Below are 15,675 nucleotides of genomic sequence, written 5' to 3' on the forward strand. Positions count from 1 at the left end.
GTGCTAAAGATCTTTTGGGGAATGTTAGGGATGTTAATAAGCACAGTGTATTGTGGTAGTTTCATCTGGCTGCTTTGGTTAGAGTACTAACTAATATTAATATGCTTGCCAGTTCTTTTAAAAATATTTTATTTCCCCCCAATTACATGTAAAAACAATTTTTAATATTTGTTTTTTAAAAAATATTTTGAGTTATAAATTCTCCCTGTCCTTCCTTCCCCTCCTCCCCCCATGAGATTGGTAAGCAGTCTGTTATAGGTTATACATGTGCAGTCATGTAAAACAGATTTCTATATTTGTCATTTTGTGGAAGAAAACTTGAATCAAAAAGAAAAAAAAAAGAAAGTGAAAACTGGTATGCTTCAGTCTGTATTCAGACTCCAGTTTTTTCTTTGGAGGCAGGTAGCTTTTGTCATCATGAGACTTTTGGGATTATCTTGGATCACTGTATTACTTAGAATAGCTAGGTCATTCACAGTTCTTCATTGTACAATATTGCTGTTACTATGTACAATGTTCTCCTGGTTCTGCTCATGTCACTCTGCATCAGTTCATGTCTTTCTGATTTTTCCTGGAAACATTCTGCTCATCATTTCTTGTAACAATAGTATTCCGTTACAATTCTATACCACCACTTGCTCAGCCATCCCCCATTTGGTGGGCATCTCCTTGATTTCCAATTCTTTGCCATCACAGAAAGAGCTGCTATAAATACCCTTGTGCAGATAATCCCTTTGGGGTACAGACCTAGTAGTGGTATTGCTGGATCAAAGGGTAGGCACAGTTCTTTAGCCATTTGGGCATAAGTTCCAAATTGCTCTCCAGAGTGGTTGGATCAGTTGACAGCTCTACCAGCAGTGCATTAGCATCCCAGTTTTCCCACATCTCCAACATTTATAATTTTCCTGTTTTGTCATACTAGTCAATTGCATAGGTATGAAGTGGTGCCTCTGAATTGTTTTAATTTGCATTTCTCTAATCAGTAATGATTTAGAGCATTTTTTCATGTGACTACAGGTAGCTTTGATTTCTTTCTGTGAAAACTTCCCATTCATATCTTTTGACCAACCAGTTGGGGAAAGACTTGTATTAGAGATTTGACTAGGTTCTCTGTATATTTGAGAAATGAGACCTTTATCAGAGATAGTTGCTATAAATATTTTTCCCCTAGTTTTCTTTTTTCCTTCTAATTTTGGTTGTATTGGTTTTGTTTGTGCAAAAGCTTTTAAATTTTGTAAAATCAAAATTATCCATTTTACATTTTGTAATGCTGTCTATATCTTGTTTGGTCCTAAATTCCTCCCTTCTTCATAGATCTGACAGCTAAACTATTCCATGCTCCCCTAATTTGCTTATGCCCCATATTTCTAAATCATTTTGCCTTTATCTTGGTATATGGTGTGAGATGATGGTCTATACCTACTTTCTGCCATACTGTTTTCCAGTTTTCCCAGCAGTTTTTGTCAAATAATGAGATTTTATCCCAGAAGGTGGGGACTTTGGATTGATCAAATAGTAGATTACTGTAGTCATAGACATTGACTAACCTGTTCCACTGATCCACCACTCTGTTTCTTAGTCAGTACCAAGTGGTTTTGATGATTCATGCAAACAACTATTAATAAACAAGCTACATACAGGAAAAATGAGAAATATTTAATAGAGGGAAATTACTAGAATTAAGAGGGATTAGTAAAGCTTTCTGTAGAAGGTGGGGTTTTAGCTGGAACTTGAAGGAATCCAGGGAACCCAGGAGGTGGAGATGAGGAGGGAAGGGCATTCTAGGCATGAGGACAGTCGTCATTAGAAATGCAGGGAGTCAAAAGATGGAGATTCTTGTTCCAGAAATAGCAAGGCTGGTGTTGCTGGATCAAAGAATGTGAGTCGGGGGAAGAGATAAAAGTTTAAAAAGACTTAAAAGGGGTGTGTGTATGTGAGCGGTGGGGACAGGGAGAGAGGCAGGTTATAAAGGGCTTTGAATGCCAAACAGAGGATTTTGTATTTGATTCTGGAAGTTGATAGGGAGCCACTAGAGTTTATTGAGTAGGGGGTGTGACATGGTCAGACCTATGCCTTAGGAAAATCTCTTTGGTGGTTGACTGGAGTATGGCCTGGAGTGGGGGGAGACTTCTGAGAGGCAGACTCATCAGTAGGCTGTATTCAGTATTCTAAACAGATGAGTGCCTGCTCTGTTGCAACAGTACACCTGTGATTTCATCAGCAAAGGCAACACATGTAGTGGGACCTAACTCTGTAATTTAGTAGGTAAATCCTCGGGAGTTGCCTGGCAAACACAGAAGTTACAAGATTTGCCCAGGTCCCTCTGGTTACTGAATCACAGAATCTGAGAGTTCTTAGGGACCTGAGCAGCTACCTAGTACAACCTTCTCATGAAAGGAATCCTTGCCATAACAACTAATGAATGGTAATTCAGTCTATGACAAGACCTCTAAGGAGGGGAAATTTTTTGTTTCTAGGGGCAGCCCATTCCACTTTTGAATAGCTTTAATGTTAGGAAGTTTTTCCTGTTTTCAAACCTAACTTGGTGTCTTTGCCACTGCCTTTCATTGTTCCTGGTTCTGACCTATTGGGCCCCAAAAGACCAAGTATAATCCCTCTTCCACATGATAGCCCTTCAGATGTTTGAGCACAGGTATCATTGTCCCCCAAGTGGCTCTCTTTTCCAGGCTACATATGCTCAATTCCTTCAGCCATTACTCTCATGACAAAGGCTCAAGGCTCCTCAGCATCTTGGTTGCCCATCATTTTAACACTCCCGTTCTTCTGCTGAAGGCTGATGGTGTGAGTCGTGGAATCCAAGAGTCTGTGAACAGGTGAGGTCACACATTACCTGAAGATGAGTGGAAGAGGTAGATAGGAGTGTGAGCAGGCTGTCTATATAAAGCATGACAAATGAGGAATTGTGCAAGTGAAGTCCTGTGAAAGTGTTGTGAGAGGTCAGTGACTTGAAGAAAAGATAGGCCAGTCATGTATCTAGATTCAGGAGTAACTAAGTAATGGATAGAATCTGTGCTTCCTTGTACAGTCACAATGGTCTTTTTGGCTTTTGTGATTATGTCTTTCCTTTGTCTTGTTAAGAATTCTGCCTCTGCCTCTTGTTTGGGTTGTGCAAGGTAGCTCCTTCCTCTCTCTCTCTTTCTCTCTTTCTTTTCTTTTAAGTATGTGACTTTTTATATTTAGGTTACATCTGTTATGAGAATTTTGTAGTATATGGTGTAAAATGCAAGTCTAAATCAGAGGTTCTCAACCTGGGATTCAAGAACTTCTTAAAAAATATTTCAGTAATTATTTCATATAATTGTTTTCCTTTGTAGTCTTATGTATGATATTTTATGCACTTAAAAACGTTATGGGCAGATTGCCAAAGGGGTTGATGACATACACAGAGTTAGGAACCCTTGTCTAAGACTCATTTTTGTGAAACTAATTTCCAGTTTTCCTAGCACTTCTTGTTGAATGGGGAGTCCTTACATCAGTCATTTGTGGAGTTAGGCCTTTCAAACATTGGACTGCTCTGCCCAAATCTAGTTCTTATCTCTTCCCATTGATCAACTTTTCTATTTATAAACCAGTATAAAATAGTGTTTTATGATACAGTGTGAAGTCTGACAATGCTAACCTCTATTCCTATTTTTTTTTTTCATTTTTCCATTGAGATTCTTGACTTTTTGTCTCTACAGATAAATTTTCTTTTTATTACTTTGCCTGTTTCTCCAAAATAGCCCCTTGGTAATTTGGTTGGTATCGCACTTAATTCTGTAAATTAATTTAGGTGGTATCATCACTTTAATTATAATTGTATGGCCAAACCACTGACAGTATTTCTCCAACTATCTATCTTTATTTCTCTAAAGAGTTTTTTTTCTTTGTTTGTTTTTTAGGCTGTTGGGGTTAAGTGACTTGCCCAGGGTCACACAGCTAGTAAGTGTCAAGCGTTTGGTCTGAGGCCAGGTTTGAACTCAGTACTCCTGACTTCAGGGTCGGTGCTCTATCTACTGTGCCACCTAGCTGCCCCTTCTAAAGAGTTTTTGTAGTTGTATTTGTAGGGTACCCCAAAAGTTTCAGTGCAGTTTTAAGCTTAAGTGGCCTAAAATTAATAATTTACTAATATTTTAATAGCTTAAAACTGCACTGAGACTTTTGGGACACCCTGTATAAGTGCTAAGCTTTTCATGATTTTTCATTATTTTGTATGTTTTTTAGATATATTGAGTGGAATTTATTTCTGTATTCTTCTGCCGGCTTTTGTTAATAGTATACAGAGAGTCTGATGATTTTGTGGTTTTATTTTAAAATTTAAAACTTAAAATTCTGAACCTAGCAAATAATATATAAATAAAATGGGCAAGTGTGTGTATGTGTGTGTGTGTGTGTGTGTGTGTGTGTGTGTATTAGGACAGAAAAAACAGATTGCCCACAAAGCTGCAGGTCTTTATTATGTACAGCTTGCTTTTCTTTTTAAATAAGTGATAGCATGTGAATTCCATATGTAACTTTCAAAGTTATCCTCCTTGCCTTAGATTATTTTTGTTCTTCCTTCTGTGCATTAAAAAATGCTTTAAAGAACCTCTTTTCTTCTTTTGCTACCTTATTTCTATCTTTCTGTTTTCCCTCTCATTGGAAAAAGAAAAAGCCCTGATTATATTATGTATATTTATATATATGTTTGTGTGTGTATACAAATATATGTATTATAAAACTAACCAAATTCTGTTAATGTACATTATAACTTGCTACTTTACAGAAATCATTAATTATTTTGATTAATTTTCTGAGTATGGGTTGTTTTATTGTATTTGTACAATGCATGGAGGAGGTACTTAATAAATACTTAATGATTGGTTGGTTATAAGTAAAATATCATTGGTTATTTTCAGAAGAGCAGTGTAAGTAGAGTGATAGCAATGGAAACTTAAGTGGCTTAAATTAATAATTTATTAATATTTTAATTGCTTAAAACTGCACTGAGACTTTTGGGACACTAAGTGCTAAGCTTCTCTTGTGATTTTGCATTATTTTATATATATTTTTAGACATGTTGAGTGGAATTTATTTTTAGGGATTTTAAAGAGATTGAGAAGTGAGTGGGTATTGAAAGAATAGAGGCAGAAAACTTCTTTTAAAAAGTTTGGTAATAAAAGGGAAGAGGAATATGGATCAGTATTTCTAGAAGTTAGAGTACAAGGTCCCAACCTAAGCTTATGAAGATTCATAATTAAAAAATGAAATCTTCTATGACCTGAGGGCATTTATGATTTAATTTGGATGGGGAAGAGAAGGATAAAAGGTAGAATGTTGTAAAAGCAAAGGAGGGGGAGCCATTCAGGCTAAGGGTTCTCGGACAGTTTGTGAAGGGAGAGTCACTTTGACCTGAGGAACAAGATCCAGGAAGGATTCATGAAGGAGGTGGCATCTGAACTTCACCTAGAAGGAAGATGAGCACACAAAAGGCCATTATATGTAAGAAGAAGTGCATTCCAGGCATGGATGATGACTTGTGGAAATGCGTGGGATTGGAAGAACAGAGGATGGTAGAAGGGCATATAGCATATTTGAAATAGTAGGGTGAAAAGTTGATGGTGGTAGAGAGTCTTAAATGTCTAGAAAACAAAATACTCAAACTGTCCTACTTTAATTCTTTACTAATCTTCATACCAAAGGGAATGTTAGCCGTTACAATACCAGAGGATCACAGATTGAGAGCTAAAAGGGACTTTACAGGCTGAGTCCAACTCCCCCATTTTACAGATAAGGAAATTGAGGTTCAGAGAGGTTATTATTTGTTAGATTTGTTTGGTTTGTGAAGTTTGAATTCTGAAGGCCTCCTGTGGCCTCCAAGCTGCAGGTTCCCCACCCCTGAATTCTAAGGCAATATTTGAAGACAGATATCCTGACTTTGAGCCCAGCACTCTATACACTATGCCACCTACTTGCCTTGGTTTCATTGTTAAATATGTATTTAAGAACTTTAGTCATACGAGATTAAGGGATTTAATATAGTCCAGTGCCCTGCCCACTATGTCATGCTGCCTTTCATCTAATGTACTGTATCAAAAACATTCAAAAAACAAGTAATTTCAGTATTACATAAATAGTTTGTAAAAACAAGAAATGAAGGTATCCTGCCAAGCTCCTTCTGTGAGACAAATGCAGTACTACTCAGCTTTCAAGGCTTATCTCCTTCATTCCCCTTCCATCCCTTTCTGGATTTGGCCCCACCATCCCTATCCAGTCTTATCCATAACTTACATTGCGGTCAGGTTGTTCTTTTCATTGACTACTGAACATAGCATGCTGAACATACCATACTGATTTCTGTCTCTTTGATAATACTTCGGTATGCTTCTTTTAAAATACCCTCTCATGCTTCTGCCTTACCAAAGTCTACCTTGTCTTTAAAGGCATAGCTTAAGACTTATCTACTTGAAGTCTTCCTGGACTACTCTAGCAGTTATTGATTTCCCTTTTTTACCTGAAATCCAGTAATACTTTTAATAGGTTTGCAGTCTCAACTACACAATTAAACAACCATATAGAACCTTATAATGATAACTATTTTGTGTTTGCAGTGTTGTTCAAATTATATATCTATATAAGCTTTTTTTCTCCTATCATAATTAACACAGCTTAAGTGTGATAAATACTGTCAAGTTGTCAAAAGCTACAAGTCTGGTACTCTTAGTACTTGCTAGATTGCTGAGTATACTGACTCAACAGAAATTTTCTTTCAGTTTTGGTGTCTCTCTGTTTTCATTGGTGTGGGTGCTTCAGTTGCTGACCAAAGACCCTTTGTGCCTTCTTGTTTTGTGCCGTAGTGGCAGTGTTTTAGTAATAAAACATTGCGCTTTTATAATTATGAGTGGGGTTTTTTTTTTTTGCTTTTTTATGAGGCAGTGGGGTGAAGTGACTTGCCCAGGGTCACACAACTAGTAAGTGTCAAGTGTCTGAGGCTGCATTTGAACTTAGGTCATCCTGACTCCAGGGCTGGTGCTCTATCCACTGTGTCACGTAGCTATCCCCAGAGTATTTTTCTTTATGACAGGCTATTGAGCTAGGTAGTGCAAGTAGTATCCTAGGTATGTGTTGCAGATGAGGGAATTAAAGTTCATTTGATAGCTTATCTTTGTGATACCAGTCTATATCCCTTTGGCTGTTAAGTTGCTTTTTCTCATTCTCATTACCTTATAGTTACACCTCCTTTTCTAATCTTAACGTCCTCAGGGTCTTTTATGCCTCTGTTTCAGTGCAAGTGATCATTGCTGCAGCCTAGTTATTGCCTCTATGTTTTAATTATTTTTGTATCATTTGTAATTTTGATAATTCAGAGATTATGGTGCTCTGTGATTTATAGCTAGAGAGATCAACAGGGGAATGTTAGTGTTAAAGAGGAGGACTTTTGCAGCAGTCAGCACTTGGTGATTATTTGGAAGTGACATGCAGTTTCCAACTCCTATTAAGCCTCAATATCAGACTGTGTTCACTGCCCAACTGCTACACTTGTCCAAGATACTTATTTTGATGTATTGGCTTCATTGGCTGCATGTCATAGTGTGGGCAATGCATGTTTTCCTCCCACTTGGTTTTTAGGATTTGGATGGCTACACCAGGTTTTCTTGAACATTGCTGTGGATATCACTGAGAGCCTATCATCTGCTGATTCATTTAGAGAGCCTTGATATCCATAGGAAAGCCTTTTTGTGTGTGTGACTCTTGTGAACACTGTAGTTAAACCTCCCTCTTTAATGCCTCATTTCTTGTTTACACTTAGCAGATAAAGTTATTTTCATCATTGTATCTATCACAATTTTGTGTCATTTTGATAATAGTAGTAGTTGGCATTTGTATTGTCCTTTAAGGTTTGCAGACTTTTATATACATTATTTCATTTGTCCTTCACAGCAACGTTAGGGTGGATTCTGTTTTACAGATTGAGAAACTGACACTCAGCAAGGTTAAGTAACCTGTCTAAGCTCTCACACAGCTGGTAAAAGTCTGAGGCAGAGTTTGAACCCAAGGCTTTCTGATTCCCAAGTGTCCACACATAGGAGATCTTCTCGTCCATCTGCCAGTGTCTTTCTAGCATATTTATACAGATGGACCGCTTCAGTGGGCTGACTACAGCCTAGTCTGATTGTAGATACTCAGTTACTAGACAAGCATTCTGTTCCAAGAACTGTACTAGATACCGGGAATACACGACCAAAAATGAAACACACCGAATATGAAAATGAAACATACCTCTGTGTTCCTATATGTAGATAGATATGCATATGCATACATATACACATACGTACACACACACACACACACACACACAAAAGAAATACAAGGTAATTTTGGGAGAAAGCACTTGGGAGGGGTTTAGGAAAAAAGCTCCTGTAGGAAGGAGGTAGTGTTTCAGCTTTGAGTTTTCAATTTTGAGGGAATCTAGGGGTTAAGTGACTTGCCTAGGGTCACACAGCTAGTCAGTCAAGTGTCTGTCTGAGGCTGGATTTAAACTCAGTTCCTCCTGACTCCAAGGCTAGAGTTCTATCCACTGTGCCACCTAGCCGCCCCAGAATCTAGGGATTCTAATAGGGGCTGAAATGAGAAGGGAGTATATTCTAGGCATAAGGTACAACTTCTGCAAAAGCGTGGTGATGGGAGGTAGAAGATTGTATGTGAACGACACCAAGAAAGTCCAGTTTGAAACACTGGACCATAGAGGACATAAAAGGGAATCGGGTGCAGCCAGGTCATGAAGGTTTTTAAATACAAAATAGGAGTTTTTATTTGCTCCTAGAGGTAAAAGGAAACCACTGGAGTCTACAACATGATCAGACCTGCTTTGCTAATATTATTTTGGTAGTCTTGCTGTCAGTGGAGAAATTGGAGTGGGGAAAGACTTGAGGCAGGGAGACTTGTTAGGGAGACTGTTGTAGTAGTTCAGTTAAGAGGTGAAGAACACCTGAGCTACGATGGTAGCCATGTGGGTAGCAAAAAGATCGTGTTTATGAAAAGTGGGGCAGAGGTGGAAGTGACAAGACCTGGTCACTGATTGGCTCTTTGGAGGGAGGGAAAGTAGGGGGCTCAAGGAAGACTCTGAGCTTTCAAACCAGGGTGACTGAAAGAATGGTGGTGCCTTGAACAGAAACAGGGAAATTCAGAAGAGTCATATATTTGACAGGAGCTGCTCTTAAAGGAGCTTACAATCTAGTAGGGAGGTAAGGAAGAAGCACAAATAACTGCAGTAGAACTTACTGTATGGTTAGTTAGGCTGCATGGTATAGTGGATAAAGGGTTCTACTTGAAGTCAGGAAGACTTGGGTTCAAATTTCACCTCTTGACATTTATTAGCTAGGTGCCTGGACAAGACACTTTTCTCTGAGCCTCAGTTTCCTTATCCTTATCATGATGGTAATTATGATGGTAGTACCTGCCATGTGAGGCTCAAATGAGATCAGACATGTAAACTAAAGGGCTATACAAATGTCAGCTATCACTGTTCTTATTCTTTTAAAATTCATCGGGAGAGGCATGAAGTGTATTATAAGAGAGGTTTGCAGAAATAAGGGCAAAAATTGTAGAGGAATGAGAACCTGAGCTAGAATTTGAGGGAGTGAGTTCCAAACACAAGAAAGCTTGGAGGTAGAAGAGGATGGGACAAATTTTAGAAATTCCTGGTAGTCCAGTTTGACTGGTTTGGTGACTCTGTGGAGTACTGAGAGATAAAGCTAGAAAGATTTCAGCCAGATTGTGGTGACTAGGGATTTATTCCTCTGCCCAAGCCTTTAGAGGCTCCCTACTCTCTCTTAACATGATCAGAATTGTGCACTAGAAAGATTGTTTTGCAGGCAGTGTTTAAGCCAAAGAAGCCTATTAGGAGCTTATTACAATAGCCCAGGGAATAAGTAATGAGGTCTTGTATCAAGGCAGGAGAAGTTGGAAGGGGGGAATAGATGGGAGAAATTTCAGTCTATAATTACTCAGGCCAGCTGATTAGATGGGTGCGTATGTGAGTGAGATTTTGAACCTGGATGACTTGGAAAATGGTGTTACCATGAATAGAAATAGGAAAGTTAGGAGGATGGGCAGGTTTTGGGGGAAACACTATAAATTTAGTTTTGGACATGCCATATTCAGAAATGAGAGGCTATAGATATCAATCAAGGAGTCCACCCTGTAGAGTTTATAATTGAAACGGGGAGAGAAGTCATGGGATCTCTAAGGGAGACAATGTAGAGAGAAGAGGGTTAAGAATAGTCCCAAAGGATACCAGGATTTAGGGGGATGGGAAGGAGAAAGAAGGAACCAGTTGAGTGCAGTGTTAGCAGGACCTAGGGAGGAGAGAATATTAAGAACAGTTAGCAGTGTTGAATGTTATGACAAGGTTAAGTAGGGTGAAGGCTGAGAAAGGCTGTTGGGGCTTATGATAGGGGGTTCATTGATGACTTTGGAGGAAGCTGTTTCAGTACACTAGTAGGACAGAAAGGAAAATTAGGAGAGCGTGAAGAACAAGTAGGGTGGTGTCTACACTGTTTAGAAGTTTGGCAGTGAGGGCAGGAGAGGAAGATGTCAGTAGTCCATGATGTGGCACGGAAATGTGGGAAGGTTTATTTTTAGGATGGGGGAGTTCTGAACATGTTTATAGTCAGAGAGAAGGGAGGGTTTGAAGCTGTCAAAGAAAGAAAGTTGGGCTAGGCAAAAGGGGATAATAATGATGATAAATAGCACATGTCAGTAGTATTTTAAATTTGGGAGTGCTTTGCATGCATTATCTCATTTGATGCTCACAACAACCCCGTAAAGTTGCTGCTGTTAGTAACTCCATTTTACAGCTGAAGACCTTTAGTCACAGAAAATTTAGGTGGTTTATACAGGGTCACACATCTAAGTTGGGCTCCTAACCCAGGTAGGTGTTAAAGACTGCAGCTTCTATCTACTATACTGTGATATAGTTTCAGGGATTAACATTGGCAAAGATAGAAGTAGAGGATGTGTATAGACATACTTTTTGTAATCTATAAGCTCCTATTGGATTTGGCTTCCCTCTTTTTAAAAAAAAAATTATTAATTTGTTTTGATTTATCAACAATCACTTCCATAAGCTTTTGAGTTTAAAATTTTTCTCCCCCTCCCTTCCTCCCTCCATCCCCAACATGGTGTGCAGTCTGATACATTGGCTTCCATATTTAAAAGTAGGATATGAGATTGTCAGTCGAATGTTAGAGCTGTTGGACAAGTTAGGGAGCTTTAGGAAAATGGAAAAGTTTTGGAATATCTTGTTTGTGGAATGATGAATAAAGTGATAAATAAAGAGATGAATAATGTGGTAGCCTTATAGCTGTGATGGCCCAGCTGTGTAACATGAATTTTTAGTGCACTTAGTTATTATTGGGCAGCTAGGTGGCACAGTGGATAGACCACTGGGTGTGGAGACAGGAAGCCCTGAGTTCAAATCCAGTCTCAGACACTTAACTAGCTCTCTGGCCCCAGGCAAGTCGCTTAACCCTGTTTGCCTCAGTTTTTTCATCATGGCAAACCACTCCAGTATCTTTGTCAAGAAAGCCCCAAATGGGGTCATGAAGAGTCAGATATGAATGAAAACAATTAAACAGCAATTATTATTATCACCTGATTTTAATGTTGCCCTGAAGAAATGCATGCATGTAGTTAAACATGCTGGCCTTGGAGCTTGGAATGGTGTCCCCTCCCATCTGCACCATTTAAAATTTTTCCCTTCCTTCTGTTCCCTGCTCAAGTACTTCTGATCCCTGCATGCTCATGAGGCAATTCTTTCTTGTTTCTTGGAGGAGCTTTCCCCTTTAATTACATGCTCTCTTATTTTCATTGTCTCCTTATCTGTTCATCCTTTCCCCACTATTATGCGTACAAGCATTCCTAGGTATTTTTCCATCTTGATCCTGTGGTCCCCTTAAGCTGTCATCCTATACCTTTTTTGCATTTCCCTATGAAGTTCCTTTATAGAGTTGGCTGGCATCTCATACTCAGTTTTTCTAATTTTTTGCAGTCCGGTGTCTACGTCCAGTTTTGTTTGGAATTGCTTTCTAAAAGGTTACAAATGATCCTTTTTCTTGTTTACTACTAGCACCAAGGAAAGTGGAGGTCAGTGAACTTCAAGAGAGCATGATGGGGGAAAGAGTACTGGATTGGAAGTCAGAGAACCCACGTTTGAATCCTGGGTGATGTGTCAGCTACCTGACCACTTTGGGCCTTAATTCTTCAGCTTTAGACAGTGAATAGTCATGTGGTCAAAGGTCTTGGTCCTCATCCTCTTTGACCACATGACTACCCACTGTCCCTATGTCCTGGATATTTTCTCTTGGCTTCTGTAACATTGTTTTCTCCTAGCTCTTCTCTTGTCCTTCTCTTTCTTCTTTGCTGGATCATTATCAGTCTTCCCCATTTCCATGGGTTCAATTGAAATCCCTGCACAGGTGATTTACGGCTCTTTCTGTATGTGTAATCCTAGTCTTCATCTAAATCCAGCCCTGCATCTCTACATGGATCTCTCATAGATATCTCAAACTCAGTATATTTAAAACTGTTTCTTCATTTCCCCTCCTAACCTCAAATTCGTCTGTCTTCTAAATTTCCCTATTATTTTGGAGTGTAACAATATTTTCATCGTCACCTCTGTAACCTTAGATTTATCTTTGATTCTTTTATCTCTCCTTCCCCTCAGCCAATATCCAGTCTGTTGCCCTGTTTTGTTCTGCCTACAAAGCAGTTGTCTCACGGTCCCTTCTTTCTGCCTAACACCTCAACTGCCTTAGTGTTCTAGCCTTCATCATCTCTCATTTAGACTATTGTAGTAGACTCCTCATTAGTTTCCCTGTTCCAGTTTGTGCATTTTCCAGTCATTCCTTCATATATCTCCAAAGTAATCTTTTAATGCATACTGACTCTTGGACCTGTTCAAGTGGTTCCTTGTTTGCCTTTCTGATAAAGTATGGCCATAGGATAGAGATGGAGGTAAGGACAGAGATTGGACTTATGTTTTCACTGGTGTAGAGAGCCCCCAGTGAGGAATTTATTCTGCCAGTGCAACTTGGCATCTTTTCTTCAGCTTACAGTCAGTAGAGCATTGCCTAAAACAGAGGTCAGCAAATTGTGCCCCATGGACTCATTGTGGCTCGCATCCTGTTTTTATATGGCCCACAAGCTAAGAATGGTTTTTACATTTTTAAATTGTTGAGAAGAATCAAAAGAATATTTTGTAACACATGAAAATTATATGAAATTTAAATTTCAGTGTCCATAAATAAAGTTTTATTGTAGCACAGCCATGCTTATTTATATGTGTGGAGCCACAATCAATGGCAGTGTTGAGTTGTTGGGATAGGGACCGTATGTTGTGCTTTCATGCTTTCCGTGGTTGCTCAGTGAATTACAAATCACAGTGATGTAGTTATAACTTAACAGCATTTCCAATGCCATGCATATTACCATATCTTGATATTTTATTTATTTTTTATTACCAGTGCGTACTTATGTCAAAACAAGAAAAGAAGGTGAAAAGAAAGTTTCATGATTTTTTTTGAGCCAGAGACCAAGATTAAATTTTCTTGAATGAGAACACCTTCAACCACTATTATTGAACACAGTGACTTTTGAAATTATCTTTCACTACAGACTTGATAATGTTTCTTGATGAATTCGACCTAAAATTACAAGGCAAAAGAGTGCTCATATGTGAAACTTATACTGTGATCAAGTCTGTTGCATGACAACTAAGATTGTTTGAATCACAAGTATTGTAGAGTTTCTTTATGTTTCCTGTGCTGTCAAAAGTTAAAACAAGAAATGAGATTTCTATTCTCACATAAATTTGCAGAGGATATATTTTCTGAGCTCTAACTACAGTTCCAATGGTATTTTCCAAAACTTGATGTAAGTACAAAAGAAATTCCCATATTTCCAAATCCAGTTAACTGCAATTGATAAGCTTCAATTGGAAGTGATTGTTCTGCAATGTAATGATATGCTAAAAGGCAAATATCAAGAGAAGAATCTAGCGGAATTCTATAAATGCCTTCTAGATGTTAAGCGTGCTTAATTAAAATTGTGTGCTCATGGATTGATAGTAATATTTGATAGTACTTATATGTGTAAAAGAACATTTTCAAAAATGAAATGCATAAAATCTTATTACAGATCAATATTCTTAGTGCTTAGCGCAATTACTGGCATATAGTAGTAAGAGCTTAATAAATGTTTGTTGATTGATTGATTAGCAGATGAGCATTTGCAATCAAATAGGGGAAACTGACTTTGAATCCTGTTTAAACTAAATGTTATCCCCAAAGAAAGAATTCTCTTCTTCTCATTAGTAGATCGGTATAGCAAAAAATTACACTAAATTACTCAATTATTATTATGCTTTGAATTTTGTCAATAAAAATTTATGGAAATTTGTTTTCTCTCTTGTTATATAAGTGTCTACATAATCTCTTCAACTTTGCCTCTTGGTCCACAAAACCAAAAATATTTACTGTCTGACCCTTTACAGAAAAAGTTTGTCAACTCCTAACCTAGAGTATTTTTTTTTCCTTAATACTATTTTATTTTTTCAAATTATATGTAAAGATAGTTTCCAACATTCAATTTTGTAAAATTTTGAATTCCAAAATTTTCTCCCTCCCTCCTTTCCCCTGACCTCCCCCTTTCTTTCTTCCCCTCCCCAATCCCCAAGACAGCAAGCGATCTGATATAGACTATACATGTACATTCATGTTGTGAAAGAAGAATCAGAACAAAAGGGAAAAAGCACCAGAAAGAAAAAAAAGTGAAAATAGTATGCTTTGATCTGCATTCAGACTCCATAGTTCTTTCTCTGGATGTGGATAGCATTTTCCATCACAAGTCTTTTCGAATTGTCTTGGATCATTGTATTGCTGAGAAGAGCTAATTCTATTATAGTTAATCATTACACAGTGTTGCAGTTGCTATGTACAGTGTTCTCCTGGTTCTGCTCACTGCACTCAGCCTCAGTTCATGTTAATCTTTCCACCTAACCTAGAGTATAGAGAGGTCAAGTGCTTCCCCCAGGGTCCCACAGTAATTATGTGTCCAAGGCAGAACTTGAACCCAGGTCTTCTGAGACCTGCCTCTAAGATACCTCTGTATTCACAACGCAATATTGCCTCTCATCTAGAGGAGTATAGGTTATGTTCAGTATGCCCTCTTTAAGGCAGAAAAATGTATGTTAGATTTACATTAAAATGACTAAAATAAGAAAAGCTTTCATGCTTATGTGAATAAGCTTCCTGTTTCTGGGGAATACATTTTGGTAGGAAAGTTCGTTCCCTGACAGTGAGGGATAATGGGAGTTTTGTGTTTTGAGCATATTTTCTTGTCCTTTGATTTTTCTTGTGGTATAAATCAGTAGAGTAGCCAAGGATACTTCTGTCTCTTCTCTCTTCAAAAAGTGTTGCAAAAATAATAAAAACTGAGTTCTGTCTTTGAATTTTATATGCTATGATGAGAAAGCACATAAGATCGAGCCAGTTTGGAGTTAATCAGATCTCATTTGATCAAAATCTGATAAGGCTTTAAAAACCAAATATTTAGCTGCTTTAAACATCCGTCCCCATTGGTATAAAAGCAGCGTATGTAGTTTCTGCATTGTTTTCCTCTTAACTGCCTGCTTCC

At 38.1% G+C, this 15,675-nt stretch overlaps 1 protein-coding gene across 6 annotated transcripts in view; it reads left to right on the plus strand.

The window, feature by feature from the left end:
* NUMB (NUMB endocytic adaptor protein) overlaps positions 1 to 15,675 on the plus strand; it is a 175,000-nt gene that overhangs the window by 29,488 nt on the left and 129,837 nt on the right. For 3 of the 6 annotated variants that reach the window (XM_020986352.2, XM_020986349.2, XM_020986351.2), the window contains exon 1: positions 3,924 to 3,942. The exons of 2 other annotated variants lie outside the window; for them this stretch is intronic. The gene's annotated coding sequence lies outside the window, so the exon portion shown is untranslated. Of the gene's footprint in view, positions 1 to 3,922; positions 3,943 to 15,675 lie in introns of those variants that run through there. One more of the 6 variants, XM_078151484.1, reaches the window with a different exon arrangement.

This window comes from Phascolarctos cinereus, unplaced genomic scaffold (genome assembly GCF_003287225.1).
Source record: "Phascolarctos cinereus isolate Bilbo 61053 unplaced genomic scaffold, phaCin_HiC Scaffold_3;HRSCAF=262, whole genome shotgun sequence".
Taxonomy (NCBI): domain Eukaryota; kingdom Metazoa; phylum Chordata; class Mammalia; order Diprotodontia; family Phascolarctidae; genus Phascolarctos; species Phascolarctos cinereus.